We start from the raw sequence: 15521 nt of genomic DNA, 5'->3' as shown, positions 1-15521 counted from the left end.
CTTGCTACTTGCAAGAGTCAGTATTTTGGGGGTGGCAGCCCTAAGAGCTGAAACCCACACACATTAACAGATCCAGCGTTGCTACTTCTCCCAAAGCAGGTTAAGGAGAGAGAGCTCCCAGTCTAGAATGTCTAAAATCAACGTGGCTGGGTCACCAAAAGACCATGCCCAGGACCGTGAACTGAAGGACAGAGAGTCACGGAGAAATGGAGTCACATTTTCTCACAAGTGAATTGAGGACCAAGGAGAAAGAAAGGGCCATGCATCCAACTAGGGGCCCTCCCCTGATACCAGAAACCTGGGGTCTGTCAATGACAGAGGAGTATTGGGAGGAGAAATGTTCAGGCCATATGGAGATGCCCCCAGAGCTATTCCTGTCCCCCATCTGAGACAGAGATGCATAGTCCTCTCTTATCTCTTCCTTCACTCTGATCAGAGAAGATCCCTTCCTTCAGATTATTCCCTGGGGTCTGGAGGAATCACAGATTGAGGAGGGAAGGAGGGGGAAAAGGGGGCCTCCTGGAGACCTCAAAAGTGGGCTTTGAGTACCTGAGCCAGACTGAGTTACAGGTAAAGGAGTGTTTTGTGTCTTCCTCTGCTCTGGGGGGACCCTCACCACAAAACATGGCATGAACCACCCATTAGATCACAAGGACATTTGGTGATGGCCTGCTCTGAGGAGGTGTCATGAGAGATAGCTGGGAACCCACACAGCTGCCTCTAACTGTTCCCAGCACCACCTTCTCATGGAAAACATTCAGAAATCTATACTGTGCTCTGCTCTCTTTGTCTCTTTCTATCTCTCTCTATCTCTGTCTCACCCTGTCTCATACACACAGAGATGGGGGCTGAATCAGCTGTAATGGGCATGGGTATTATTGCATTTCATACCACGAATGACATTGATTTTGTTAGAAATGTGGCAACTATTTCATAGTTGTCCTAAAATTTTCACTTCCTCTGTGAATTTTATTTATGGTCACTTACCTCTCTGTTGCGAGTTGTTATAAATTGATTATAAGCATGTGTGTGATTGGTTATCAATTAATAGAACACACATTCAAACTTAGATTTTTGTGATTATCCAATAATTTCCACTTGTGAAGTAATTAATTACATGCATATATATTTTACCTGCCCTAGTTATAACAGAAATGCACCTAGGGAATATGATATATCTTTCTGAATTTTCAATGAAGAGGCACCTCTCATATATCCACTTCACAGAAAGAGGTCCTAAGTACAGAGACACACCTGAATACACAGAACAAGCAGGTAATGTGTAGAAATAATGAGTGAGCAATTGAAGGAATTTGATTGTTCTTCATGAGATAAATCTGATTTTTAATATCGCAATACTGGGTGGGTAGCCTGCATGTCTCAGTGGGTTAAGCCTCTGCCTTCAGCTCAGGTCATGATCCCGAGGTCCTGGGATCCAGCCCCACATCGGGCTCTCTGCTCAGCAGGGAGCCTGCTTCCCCCTCTCTCTCTGCCTGCCTCTCTGCCTACTTGTGATCTCTGTCTGTCAAATAAATAAATAAAATCTTAAAAAAAAGAGAAATACTAGGTGTTATACTCCACTAATGAATCATTGGACATTATATCAAAAATTAATGCGGCTTGACTTATTTCACTCAGCATAATCTCTTCCAGTCCCGTCCATGTTGCTACAAAAGTTGGGTATTCATCCTTTCTGATGGAGGCATAATACTCCATAGTGCATATGGACCACATCTTCCTTATCCATTCGTCCGTTGAAGGGCATCTTGGTAATTATCATATGGTTTCACTTATTTGTGGAGCATAACAAATAGCATGGAGGACATGAGGAGTTAGGAGAAGGGAGTTGGGGGAAATTGGAAGGGGAGGTGAACAAAGAGAGACTATGGACTCTGAAAAACAATCTGAAGGGTTTGAAGAGATGGGGGGTGGGAGGTTGGGGGAACCAGGTGGTGGGTATTAGAGAGGGCACGGATTGCATGGAGCACTTGGTGTGGTACAAAAACAATGAATACTGTTATGTTGAAAATAAATTTAAAAAATGAAAAAATTAAAAAAAATAAAAAAAATTAATGCTGTACTATACCTTGGCTAATTGAATTTAAATTAAAAAACAAATTTAAAAACCACAAATAAAATGAAAATAAAATAAAATAAAATAAATATAAAAAAGTAAAATAAAATAAAATAGAAATACCAATAATTTTATCTTCCAGATGCATGGATGGATAGTTAACAAATAAATACTGCACATATATAAGGTATAGAGTGTAATGATCAGACTCCTGTCCAGAGCAATGCATGTCTCCATGGACATAACCCCTTCTGTGCAGGACAGACATTCTTTCCTCACATGTGAGACCTTGATGACCAGGGCTCCCCCTCCCTGTGGATCCCCTGAAGCACTGAGGGAGAGAGAGCATTGCTTTAGGCATGGGAGGTGATGGGAAGAGGCCAGTTGTGCATCCCCAGTGGGTGAATCTTCACCATATATCAATGACCCCACACACTCAAGAACCACAGACATCGACATCCATAGTTATTCAGTGACTACCTACTAGGAATCTCTTCTGGAGCACAGGACATTGGTATGCAGGGAGCTTTGACAAAGGATTTCTTGGAAGCAATTTTTTTATTTGTTTTATTTCTATTTTTAAAAGATTGTATTTATTTATTTGACAGAGAGAGGCAGTGAGAGAGGAAACATGAGTGGAGTGAGTGGGAGAGAGAGAAGAAGGGTTCCACAGAACAGAGAGCCCGACACGGGGCTCCATCCCAGCCAAAGCAGACACTTAACAATTGAGTCACCCAGATGCCACTCTGAATCATTTTTTCCCAAAGACTTTATTTGTTTATTTCACAGAGAGAGAGAGAGAGAGAGAGAGAGAGGACATGGGCACAAGTAGGGGGAGCAGCAGATAGGAAGAGAATCAACCTCCTGGCTGAGCAGGGAGCTGGAAGCAGGACTCAATCCAAGGACCCCAGGATCATGGCCTGAACCAAAGGCAGAAAGCAGATGCCTGAGTCACTCATGTGCCACTCTGAGAGCTCTTCATTCCTTGAACAGGCTCTGCTCCCAAAAGAGCCTGGTGTGTGGTGGTTGTTAAGAGCAGCATTCCAAATACAGTGTTTGAGAAAAATATAGTCCCCATTCAAGAATGAATGTTATGTGGGTTGATAAAAATAAGAACAACTGACATGCTTATGCCTGAAAATCTATGCACAGTTCATCATGTTTTTTCCCAGAAAGATCAACTAAAGCAAAAAGAAACAAACATCAACAGTAACAACAACAAAACAGAAAAAGATCCCATTTAACAACATATTATAAAGATACATTTTTTAACTAGAAAAATTCTGGAATTCTATGGAGCAGACATGAACTGATTTGTGTTTGGCCAGGAACAAACCCCTGGTCAGCAGTGTGTCCAGCTCCTGGTGTGAGCAAGATACAAGTGGTCAGAGGAATTCCATCATGAGGAATTTATTTTCTGTTTCTTCCTCACATGAGACTACCTGCATTTCAGATCAAGCCCTTTGGGTGGGAGTGAGCCTGGCCTGGCCTGAACTGCTCTGTGAAGGGACCATCAGAATGGTAGGGAGGTGGGCTACAGCTGGAGATGCTGGGCTCTAGGATGGGAGAGAGGGCCTCACAGAGAATCAGGAATGCCCAGCAGCCCTGTTGATACTGGCTTCTTCTGAAACCTGGCCATTCAGCTTCCTGCCATCTTAGCCCAAGCTCTGTAGCCACCCTGGACACATGCGTGCCAATGCAGGACCACTGTGCACAACTGTGCCTCCTTCCCCTGAGAGAACTGTCCGTATCCAACGATGTAAGGACCAGGCTGATTTGCTGCAGGGTGAGGTTCTCTCCTGTATGATGAGGACCCTGCGCCGGGTTCAGTGCACTTTCTATCACGCTCACTACGTGTGTTCATAGAAAAAGGGACTGAGCTGATCCCCACGTGGCGTTCTTGTAAAAATTCTCATTTTTAACAGGCAAGGGTGAAGTTCATCAAGAGTAACAAGAAAGTAAGCAAACATCTGCATTCCTGGAAATCTGATGACTATTCTCCTGGGTCAGGGCTGATCCTGTTTTCTCAAAACCAGAAATGGAAGTCATTCTGCATCAGAGAAGGGTCCTCCCACTCTTCCAGTGAAAGGAGCCCCCTCCCCTCACTGTTCCCAGGACCTCACACCTGCTCCTTTTCCTTTCCATCACCATCCTCGGTCCCTGCTTCCTTCATACCATGGGGACCCTGATCCTCCCTCCCCACCTCAGCTGCCACTACTCATCAAGGACTCCTAGTGTGATAAAGACACCGTCCACAGTCCCTACCCAGTCTCTGTCTTCATGCTCTCCTGCTCCTCATCAGCAGCAGCATAGCCCAGAGACATCATCACAGCACATCCAGTTCTGGGGTTCCCTGTCAGCCCCTCCAATGCCCACCGAACTCACCCCTCCTCACATTCCAGTAATTTACTATTAAATTGAATTGCTGTCTTTGACCTCCATGGGATCCAACAACAAGCTATAAGGAAGACAAGGTGATCAGGCTCAGACTTCTTAAGCATGAGGGCTGAGGAACCTCACCAGATGTACCACTGGCCTAGCCCTGATAGTCACCGAATTTGAGGCAAAACTAGAATGGGTAGTGGGGGATGGGGCTTATTTGTACTGAATGTGTCCTTAAAATTAACTTCTGTGGCAGGACCTGTCATTCACAACACTGAAAGAGGTCTAGCAAGTTGCCTGTGGTAAAGGTGGTCAAAGAGCTTCCAGGAGGAGCTATTCTCAGGACTCTATGAAGCTAGGATATGTGAATAGTGCAAGGGCTGCACTATTGTCATATAGTGGTGGCCTCCCGGTGACTGTGTCATTCACCAACATGCCCTCATTCCTATGAAGTCTGAGCCTATTCACTGCATCTTCCTTAGAGCTTGTTGTTGCATCCCATAGAGATCAACCACAACAGTTAACTGCTCCCATAAGGTTTGGCCTAGGTACTAGCTCCAGGTGTTCTAATGTTTGTAGCACATGTGACAGTGGAAGCTAAATTTGAGCTGGTGTTGGTCACAGGCAAGGACAGACAAGAGATGGATCTGGCAGGAGAAATGGAGGACAGATTATTCTCTCACTTTTTTTGAGTTTTTTTTTAATTTTAATTACTGTATTGTTAATATACAGTGTTATGATAATTTGAGGTATACACGATAGTGATTCAACAATTCTATGCATTACTCAGGGCTCATCAAGATAAGTGCACTCTTTAATTCCCATCACCTATCTCACCCAAACCCCACTTACCCCCGCCTTCTGGTAACACTCAATTAGTTCTCTACAGTAAAGAGTCTGTTTCTTGGTTTCTCTCTATCTCTCTTTTCCTTTGCTTATTTGTTTGGTTTCTTAAATTCCACATAAGCGCAATCATATAGTAGTTGTCTTCCTCTGACTGACCTATTTAGCTTGCCATCAAACTCTCTAGCTTCATCTGTGCTGTTGCTAATGGCAATTATTCATTTAATTTTGTGGTTGAAAAATAAATAAATAAACAAATATTCTTTATGCATCCTTCTATCACTGGACCTTAAGAATGCTTTCATTATTGGGCTATTGTGAAGAATAATGTAATAAACTTATGGATTCATGTTTGAATTAGTGTTCTTTCAATTAGTCCTTTGAATTATTGTTCTTGTCTTTTTTTTTTTTTTTTTTTTTGGTAAATACCTAGTAATGTGCCTACTGGATCATAGAGCAGTATTATTTTCCCCCCAGGGACTTTATTTTTGTGTATCTCTTTTTTTAATGTGTTATTTAATTGCTAGTTAGTTAACAAATGTGTACTGAAGGTATGAGGTGTAGGGATGGGAAGTTCTATTTTTAACTTTGAGGAATCTCCATACTCTTTTCCATAGGCTGTGGACCAGTTTGCATTCCCATCAACAGTGCATGAGGGTTCCTTTTTCTCCACATCCTCCCCAACACTTGCTGTTTCTTATGTTTTTCTTTGTAGCCACTCTGACAGGTGTGAGATAATATCTTAAAGTAGTTTTAATTTGCATTTCTCTGCTCATGAGTGATGTTGAGCATGTGTATGTCTTCTCTGGAGAAATCTCTCTTCATGTCTTCTGCCCAATTTTTAATTGGTTTACTTGATTTTGGTGTTGAGATCATTAAGTTCTTTGAATATTTTGGATATTAGCCCTTTAACAAATATGTCATTTGCAAATACCTTCTCATATTCAGTAGGTTTTCTTTTAGTTGTGCTGATGGTTTCCTTCACTGGGCAGAAGATTTTATTTGGATATAGTCCCAATAGTTTATTTTTGCCTTTATTTCCCTTACCTCAGAAGACATCTCGAGAATAATGATGCTACAACCAATGTCAGAGAGATTACTGCCTGTGCTCCCTATTAGAACTTTTACAGTTTCAGGTCTCATATTTAGGTCTGTAATCCGTTTTGACCTTATTTTCGTGGAAGGTGGAAGAATGTGGTCCAGTGTCGTTCTGCATGTAGCTGTACAGTTTTCCCAACACCATTTGTTGAAACTGTCTTTTCCCATAGTATTTTCTTCCCTCATTGTTGAAGATTAATTGACCATATAATTGTGAGATTATTTCTGGGTTTTCTATTTTGTTCCATCGATTTATGTGTCTTTTGTTGGTGCCAGTAGCATACTGTTGTGATTATTACAGTTCCCTAATATAACTGCAAGTCTGGAATTTTGATACCTCCAGTTCTTTTTAAATGATTTTATTTATTTGACAGAGCAGGAGAGAGAGATCACAAGTAGGCGGAGAGGCAGGAAAAGAGAGAAGGGGAAGCAAGCTCCCTGCTGAACAGAGAGCCTGATGCAGGGCTTGATCCCAGGACCCTGAGATCATGACCTGAGCCAAAAGCAGACTTAACCATCTGAGCCACCCCAGGCGCCCCTGGAAATTTTTGTAAGTATAGCTTTTATATACAGTTTGAACTCTGAACTAGTAATTTTCTAATTACGGTAAAATATACATAAATATATAATTCAACATTTTAATCACTGGAATTGTACAATTCTGGGATAATATGCACACTCACAGTGCTGTGTAGCACCAGCTATCCATTCCCAGCCCCTTTTTACCATTCAAAAGAGAAAATGTGTGCCATTAAGCAATTCTTCTACACTGCCCCCCTGCCCACCTTTATCAGGGATGACTAGTAGGGTCTGACAACAGGATATTACAGAAGAACCCAGGGATTCAGGAGCCAATGACAATTCAGGAAGCATGAGAGAGCAGAGAACAATTTGCTTGGTGGTACATGGAAGATGTGTCCTTGCCCAGGTAAGAGCTCTCTTTGATCTGTGCTTTTTATCAAAGAATGACCCTGTTGTGTGCTTCCTACCACCAACTAGAACGTTGTTGTCTCTCTTGTCAGTGTGTCCAACAACCACATCTTTCTCTCTCACAGTGTGTCAGGAATGGATACTGAGAGCCTAAGCTGCTCATTGGGGTATCTAACATATCAGTCTTACCTCTTCCTGCCTGCAGTCCCTCCACAATCCCCATCCCCTGTCCTCAAGAGACGCTACAAAGGCCCTGCTTTCAGCCCAATTCCTCCCTGGTTGTCAAGGGGAATTGTATCAATTGACAATGGATTCTTCATGCTAATATGCTGAAGACTGTGTGTCTCCATGTTTGAATGTGGGATAGTCCAATAATTTTCATATCTAATACTGATCATGTCTGGGTGTGTGCCATGATTTTTCTAGGATTAGAAATGAGTTTGGGCCACACCCTCCTTATATTTTAAGTATTTCAATATTTCCTTGCATGTCTGTTACCACTGTCTCATGATAAATTCTACCTTGCTCTTTGATTGAGGAACAGTGTTTATTACTAATTCTATACTATATATATATATATATATATATTATATGCATATATATACATACAGATAAAAGTATAAACACATAATATGCATATTATATACACATTAATGCATATATACATACACACTTATATTTATATTTATATATTTTTTGCACAGACTCCAAAACTGTAAATGGTGATGCCACCACTCTCTGATCTCGGAAGTAGGCTAAGAAGGTGGAAGAGAGATTTCTCCAGAGAAGACATACAGATGCTCAACATCACTCATGAGCAGAGAAATGCAAATTAAAACTACTTTAAGATATTATCTCACACCTGTCAGAGTGGCTACAAAGAAAAACATAAGAAACAGCAAGTGTTAGAGAGGATGTGGAGGAGGCTCCCTCCTCTCTCTCTCTCTCTCTTTCTCTCTCTCTCTATGCCTGCCTCCCTGCCTCCTTCTGATCTCTATTAAATAAATAAATAAAATCTTTTAAAAATAAAAAAATAAAACAGGAGACCTCTATCTTTCATAATTTATCTATTCCTAAACCAAGGGGCTACCAGGATCTTATATCTCACCCATATTCAGGCTTATCATGTTTATTTTGTAAATTCCCCACAGATTGTTGGTAAAAAGATGACAGAACTTTTTAGAATATATTTGTCATGTAATATCAGGATTCTCAATGAAAATAAACATTTGACTCCTAGGCTCTTTCTCTAAAACACTCAGATGACTCAGACTCATCTCAGCATAATTTCAAGCAAATAGAGGATAACCAAAGTTGACAGGGAATATGGTACATATAATTAAGCCTTACTGGACTCCCCTTATCTGATTACATCTACAGGAACCCAATTCCCAAATAACATCACGTCCTGAAACATGTGCTCTGTTGGAACTCTGTCACATGAACACTAGAGACACAGTTCAACCCATTAGCAATTAATGCCCCCAGTTTAATGTAGATATTCTTAGCTTTACACTAGTGTTATTTTAAAAAACTTGTGATGTGCTATAGGCTGATTAATTGTACCTAATAAAAAATAAATAAAGTGGATTTCTTATCAAGAAAAAAAGAAAAAAAAGAAAAGAAAAATAAAGTAGTGCTATTTTTTCTGTTCTAAGATCCATTTGTGGTTCTTTGTTACATTTAGTCATGATGTCTCTATTAGGTTCTCTTACTCTGACCTTTTCTGAAACCAACGGTCTCTAGTGACTTTGTCTACACGTACTGAGTGGGGATTATGCCTGGAATCCTTCATGGTCAAAAATTGTCACATGTTGATCGGGGGACAAGATGGCAGGGAAGTAGGAGGAGGCGCCTTTTCAACCTGTACACTAAAGTGAGCTGATTACCTACCGAAGAACTCCGATCACCCATGAAATCAGCCTGAGATCAGAATTATACACATCTGGATCTCTACAGGAGCAGAAGACGCCAGTGGGCAGGTAAAACAGAGTGGGAAAGGCGGACTGATATCGGAAGATAAACAAAAGGGGGAGGGAACCACCAGAAGTGACCGGTTGGAAAGTAATACCCCTACTATGAGCGAGACTGCCCTGCATCTGGGGACCAGCATTAACTTGGAGACTGTTTGAAAGCACTCCAAAAGAGCAAAAGATCGCAAGGGGGAAATTGTGGGAATCGGGGCAGCTAGGGACAGGGGCTGAAGTCCCTGGTCCCAGGACAGCCTCCCCTGGCGCTGAGCCAGAGAGAGTGCGGTGGAGAAACCAGGTTTTGGTCTCTGAGCCACTAGCGCGCCTGAGATTGTGTGGGTTCTGGCCCCTGTGAGGGGATGCAAGCCACGCCAGATGGCAGAATGTGTGAGCCCTGCTACAGAGCCTGAGGTGCTCTTGCCCCTCATCCTCCCCTGAGAGAGGTACAAAGGCCCAGCCGGTGCTCTTTGACACGCGCCATTGTTTCAGAGCCTAAGACGTACGCCCCAAACTCTCCCCTGAGAGAGGTGCCCGAAGGCCCAGACTGGTGCTTTTGGACCTGTGCCCCGTTCTCAGAGCCTGAGATGTGCGCACGACCCACAGCCTCCCCTGAAAAAGGTGTGTGCAAGCCAGGTGCTTGTAGACCCAGAAAGACCAGGCACTCCCAGCCTGGGCCAGCGGGAAAATCTCCGTGTGTGATCTCTGCTTAGAACCTCTCTGGTGGTCTGGAGCTGCCCAAACAGCTGCTGCTGCTTTGGTTTTGGGTACAAGCAGAAGATCCCGCGTCCCCAGGGACCGCGACTCGGAACCTGCTCTGCCAGCGGCCAAGGGGGGATTTTTATGGGCTCTGCAACACCCACAGAAGAACAGACTGAGGCTTCTCTCTGAGAGGGAGGTCAGGGTGCAGTTTGCTTTCCTCTAAACCTACAAAAACCATCAAAAGCAGTCAAGGCAAGAGGAAAAGAAGAAAAATATGGTGAACAAACATAAAAACCTCCAGAGAACAAAAGCCTGAAAAAACCGGTTTCCTCAGAGCCCACCCCCTTGAGGGGGACTGGAGGACAACTCAGGGAACATCATTGACTGAAAACCCACGTGGCAGGCCCCTCCCCCAGAAAACCAACCAGGAAAGAAAAAAAAAAAAAAAAGACTACAAGAGAACCACCACCACTACTTCATAGAACAACTTTTATTTTTAATTTGTTCCCACTATTATGGCTCATTTTTTTATATAGATAATTTTTAACCTATTTACCATCACAGCAAGCTGTCCAGTACATCAAATTCCATAATGACCTTCTAACCTGAACTTTTTGATACATACACCTGTGTTTTTCTTTTGCATTTCTATTTTTTGAATTTTTTTAAATTTTAGTTTAGTTTACTCTAGTTTATTCCTTTTTAATTTTTATTTTCTAATATTCATATAGAGTTAAACTTCAAAGTAATCCCCTTTCCCCAATCAATACTACCCCTATAGGTAAACCAATTTTTAATCCCCCTTTAGCCTAGGAAAGCTGAGTCCTTTAACAAAGATATCAAGATACATCCAGAAAGAATCAAAACAAACTTCCTCGCCCACACTGAGAATTTATAACCACTCTCCCATCTTTTTCTTCCACCAGTGTTTCTGTGTTTTTGTGTTTGTCCCGATAGTATATAAATCTTACACTTGGAGTTCTTTTCAACAAGGTTCTTCCTTTATTTGCATATATATTTTTTTCTCTTATTAAATACTTTTATCGGTCTTTTTGTTTGTCTGTTCTTGTTTGTATACCTCATAAATCTTACCTTGGGGCCCATTTGGGCTGAACCTTCTCTTTCATCTTCCCTTTCTTTCCTGTCTCTCTCTCTTTTTTTTCTTTTTTCTTTTTCTTTTCTTTTTTCTCTCATTTGGGTGGGGAATCCTGATTGCTCAGAAGTGTTCCAGGGTGCACCCAGACTGCACCACGGTCGAAACAACCAGCTACATCTGTTCAGTCATCTCTCACCAAAATGACTAGCAGGAGGAATGCCCAACAGAAAAAAAAATACAGAGGATGGACCTTCTGCAACAGAGCTAACAGCTATCAACATAACAATATGTCGGAAAGAAAATTCAGGCTAACAATTATCCAGGCAATAGCTAGGTTGGAGAAAGCCATGGATGGCCAAATGGAATTGATTAGGGCCAAGCTGAAAGCGACCAGACAGGATGTTCGCAATGTTACGGCAGAGCTAAAAGCTACCAGGGCTGAGGTTCACAATGCTCTCAATGAGTTCCAATCTAATCTAAATTCTCTCAAAGCTAGGGTAACTGAGACGGAAGATAGAATTAGGGATCTGGAGGACAAACAGATAGAGAGAAAGGATCAAGAGGAAACCTGGAACAAACAGCTTAGAAACCATGAAAACAGAATCAGGGAAATACATGACCCCATGAAACGTTCCAACGTCAGAATCATTGGAATCCCTGAAGGGGAGGAGAAAGAAAGAAGTCCAGAAGATATAGTGAAACATGTTCTTCATGAAAATTGTCCCAATCTCGCGAATGGAACCAGTGTTCATGTACTAGAGGCCCAACGGTCTCCACCCAAGATTATAGATTCCAGAAAAACATCAAGGCACCTGATCGTCAAATTGAGGAATCATAATTGTAGGTATAATCTCTTGAAAGCTGCTAGGACAAAGAGGCTCCTTACTTACAGAGGAAAGCCCATCAGAATAACGTCAGACCTGTCCACAGAGACCTGGCAAACCAGAAAGGGCTGGCAAGATATATTCAGGTCACTAAATGATAAGAACATGAAGCCAAGAATACTTTATCCAGCAAGACTGACATTCAAAATGGATGGAGAGATAAAGAGTTTCCAAGACCAGCAAGGCTTAAAAGACTATGCAACCACCAAGTCAACACTGCAGGAAATATTAAGGGGTGTTCTATAAGAGAGAAAAAATCCTAAGAATAGCATTGAACATAAATATAGAGGCAATCTACAAAAAGAAAGACTTCAAAGGTAACACGATGTCAATAAAAACATATCTATCAATAATCACTCTCAATGTGAATGGCCTAAATGTGTTCATAAAATGGCACAGGGTTGCAGATTGGATAAAATGACAGGACCCATCCATATGTTGTCTACAAGAGACCCATTTTGAACCTAAAGATACACCCAGACTGAAAGTGAAGGGATGGAGAAGCATCTTTCATGCCAATGTGCATCAAAAGAAGGCTGGGGTAGTGATTCTCATATCAGATAAATTAGATTTTAAACTAAAGACTGTAGTCAGAGATACAGAAGGACACTACATCATTCTTAAAGGGACTATCCACCAAGATGATCTAACAATTGTAAATATCTATGCCCCCAATATGGGAGCAGCCAATTACATAAGAAAACTGTTAATCAAGATAAAGAGTCATAGTGATATGTATACATTAGTAGTAGGATATCTTAACACACCTCTCTCAGAAATAGAGAGATCATCGAAGCAGAAAATCAATAAAGAAACAAGAGCATTGAATGACACATTACCAGATGGACGTCATAGATATATACAGAACATTCCACCCTAAAACAACAGAATACTCATTCTTCTCAAGTGCACATGGAACCTTCTCAAGAATAGACCATATACGGGGTCACAAATCAGGACTCAACTGATACCAAAAGACTGAGATTATTCCCTGCATATTCTCAGATCACAATGCTTTGAAACTGGAGCTCAATCACAAGGAAAAGTTCAGAAGGAACTCAAACACCTGGAAGCTAAAGACCACCTTGCTTAAGAATGCTTGGATCAACCAGGAGATCAAAGAAGAACTGAAACAATTCATGGAAACCAATGAGAATGAAGACACTTTGGTCCAAAACCTATGGGATACAGGAAAGGCAGTCCTAAGGGGGAAATACATAGCCATCCAAGCCTCCCTCAAAAAAATTGAAAAATCCAGAACACACCAGTTGTCTCTACACCTTAAAGAACTGGAGAATCAACAACAAACCAAATCAACTCCACACATAAAAAGGGAAATAATCAAGATTAGAGCTGAGATCAATGAGGTAGAAACCAGAGATACAATAGAACGTATCAATGAAGCTAGAAGCTGGTTTTTTGAAAGAATCAATAAGATTGATAAACCATTGGCCACACTAATCCAAAAGAAACGAGAGAAAGCCCAGATTAATAACATTATGAATGAAAAGCGTGAGATCACAACTAACACCAAGGAAGTAGAAACAATCATCAGAAGTTATTATCATCAATTATATGCCAATAAGCTAAGCAACCTAGATGAAATGGATGCATTCCTGGAAAACTATAACTCCCAAAACTGAACCAGGAAGAAATCGACAACCTAAATAGACCGATATCTAGTAACGAGATTGAAGCAGTGATGAAAAAAACAAGAACTCAGGACCTGATGGATATCCTGGGGAATTCCACCAAATTTTCAAAGAAGAAATAACACCTATTCTCCTGAAGCTGTTTCAAAAAATTGAAGCAGAAGGAAAACTTCCAGACTCTTTCTATGAAGCCAGCATTACCCTGATCCCCAAACCAGGCAAAGACCACACCAAAAAGGAGAATTTCAGACCAATATAACTGATGAATATGGATGCTAACATTCTCAATTAGATCCTAGCAAACAGGACCCAACAGCACATTAAAAAGATTATCCACCATGACCAGGTGGGATTCATTCCTGGGCTACAAGGATGGTTCAATTTTTGCAAATCAATCGATGTGATAGAACAAATTAATAAGAAAAGAGAGAAGAATGACATGGTCCTCTCAATTGATGCAGAAAAAGCATTTGACAAAATCCAGCATCCATTCCTGATTAAAACGCTTCAGAGTATAGGGATAGAGGGAACATTCCTGAACTTCATCAAATCTATCTATCTATATTCATCAAATATCATCCTCAATGGGAAAAAGCTTGCAGCCTTCCCGTTGAGAACAGGAACACGACAAGGATGCCCACTCTCACCACTCTTGTTCAACATAGTATTAGAAGTCCTAGCAACAGCAATCAGACAACAAAGAGAAATAAAAGGTATCCAAATTGGCAAGGAAGAAGTCAAACTCTCTCTCTTCACAGATGACATGATTCTTTATATGGAAAACCCAAAAGACTCCACCCCCAAACTACTAGAACTCATACAGCAATTCAGTAACGTGGCAGGATACAAAGTCAACGTACAGAAATCAGTGGCTTTCTTATACACTAACAATGAAAATACAGAAAGGGAAATTAGAGAATTGATTCCATTTACTATAGCACAAAGAACCATAAGATAACTGGGAATAAACCTAACCAAAGAGGTAAAGGATCTGTACGCAAGGAACTACAGAATACTCATGAAAGAAATTGAAGAAGACACAAAAAGATGGAAGATGATTCCATGCTCTTGGATCAGAAGAATAAACATTGTTAAAATGTCTATACTGCCTAGAGAAATCTATACTTTTAATGCCATTCCAATCAAAATTCCTCCGGTATTCTTCAAAGAGCTGGAGCAAATAATCCAAAAATTTGTATGGAACCAGAAGAGACCCTGAATTTCTAAGGAAATGTTGAAAAACAAAAGTAAAACTGGGGGCATCACCTTACCTGATTTCAAGCTTTACTACAAAGCTGTGATCACCAAGACAGCATGGTACTGGCATAAAAACAGACACATAGACCAGTGGAACAGAGTAGAGAGCCCAGATATGGACCCTCAAGTCTATGGTCAGTTAATCTTTCACAAAACAGGAAAAATATACAGTGGAAAAAAGACAGTCTCTTCAATAAACGGTGCTTGGAAAACTGGGCAGCTATATGTAGAAGAATGAAACTCGACCATTCTCTTACACCGTACACAAAGATAAACTCAAAATGGATAAAAGACCTCAATGTGAGACAGGAATCCATCAGAATCCTAGAGGAGAACATAGGCAGTAACCTCTTCGATATCAGCCACAGCAACTTCTTTCAAGATATGTCTCCAAAGGCAAAGGAAACAAAAGTCAAAATAAACTTTTGGGACTTCATCAAAATCAAAAGCTTCTGCACAGCAAAGGAAACAGTCAACAAAACAAAGAGGCAACCCACAGAATGGGAGAAGATATTTGCAAATGACAGTACAGACAAAAGATTGATATCCAGGATCTATAAAGAACTCCTCAAACTCAACACGCACAACACAGATAATCATCTCAAAAAATGGGCAGAAGATAAGAACAGACACTTC

The sequence above is a fragment of the Lontra canadensis genome, unplaced genomic scaffold (assembly GCF_010015895.1).
Source record: "Lontra canadensis isolate GAN:19392208 unplaced genomic scaffold, GSC_riverotter_1.0 scaffold87, whole genome shotgun sequence".
In the NCBI taxonomy this organism is placed as follows: domain Eukaryota; kingdom Metazoa; phylum Chordata; class Mammalia; order Carnivora; family Mustelidae; genus Lontra; species Lontra canadensis.
This window is presented reverse-complemented; position numbering follows the sequence as displayed.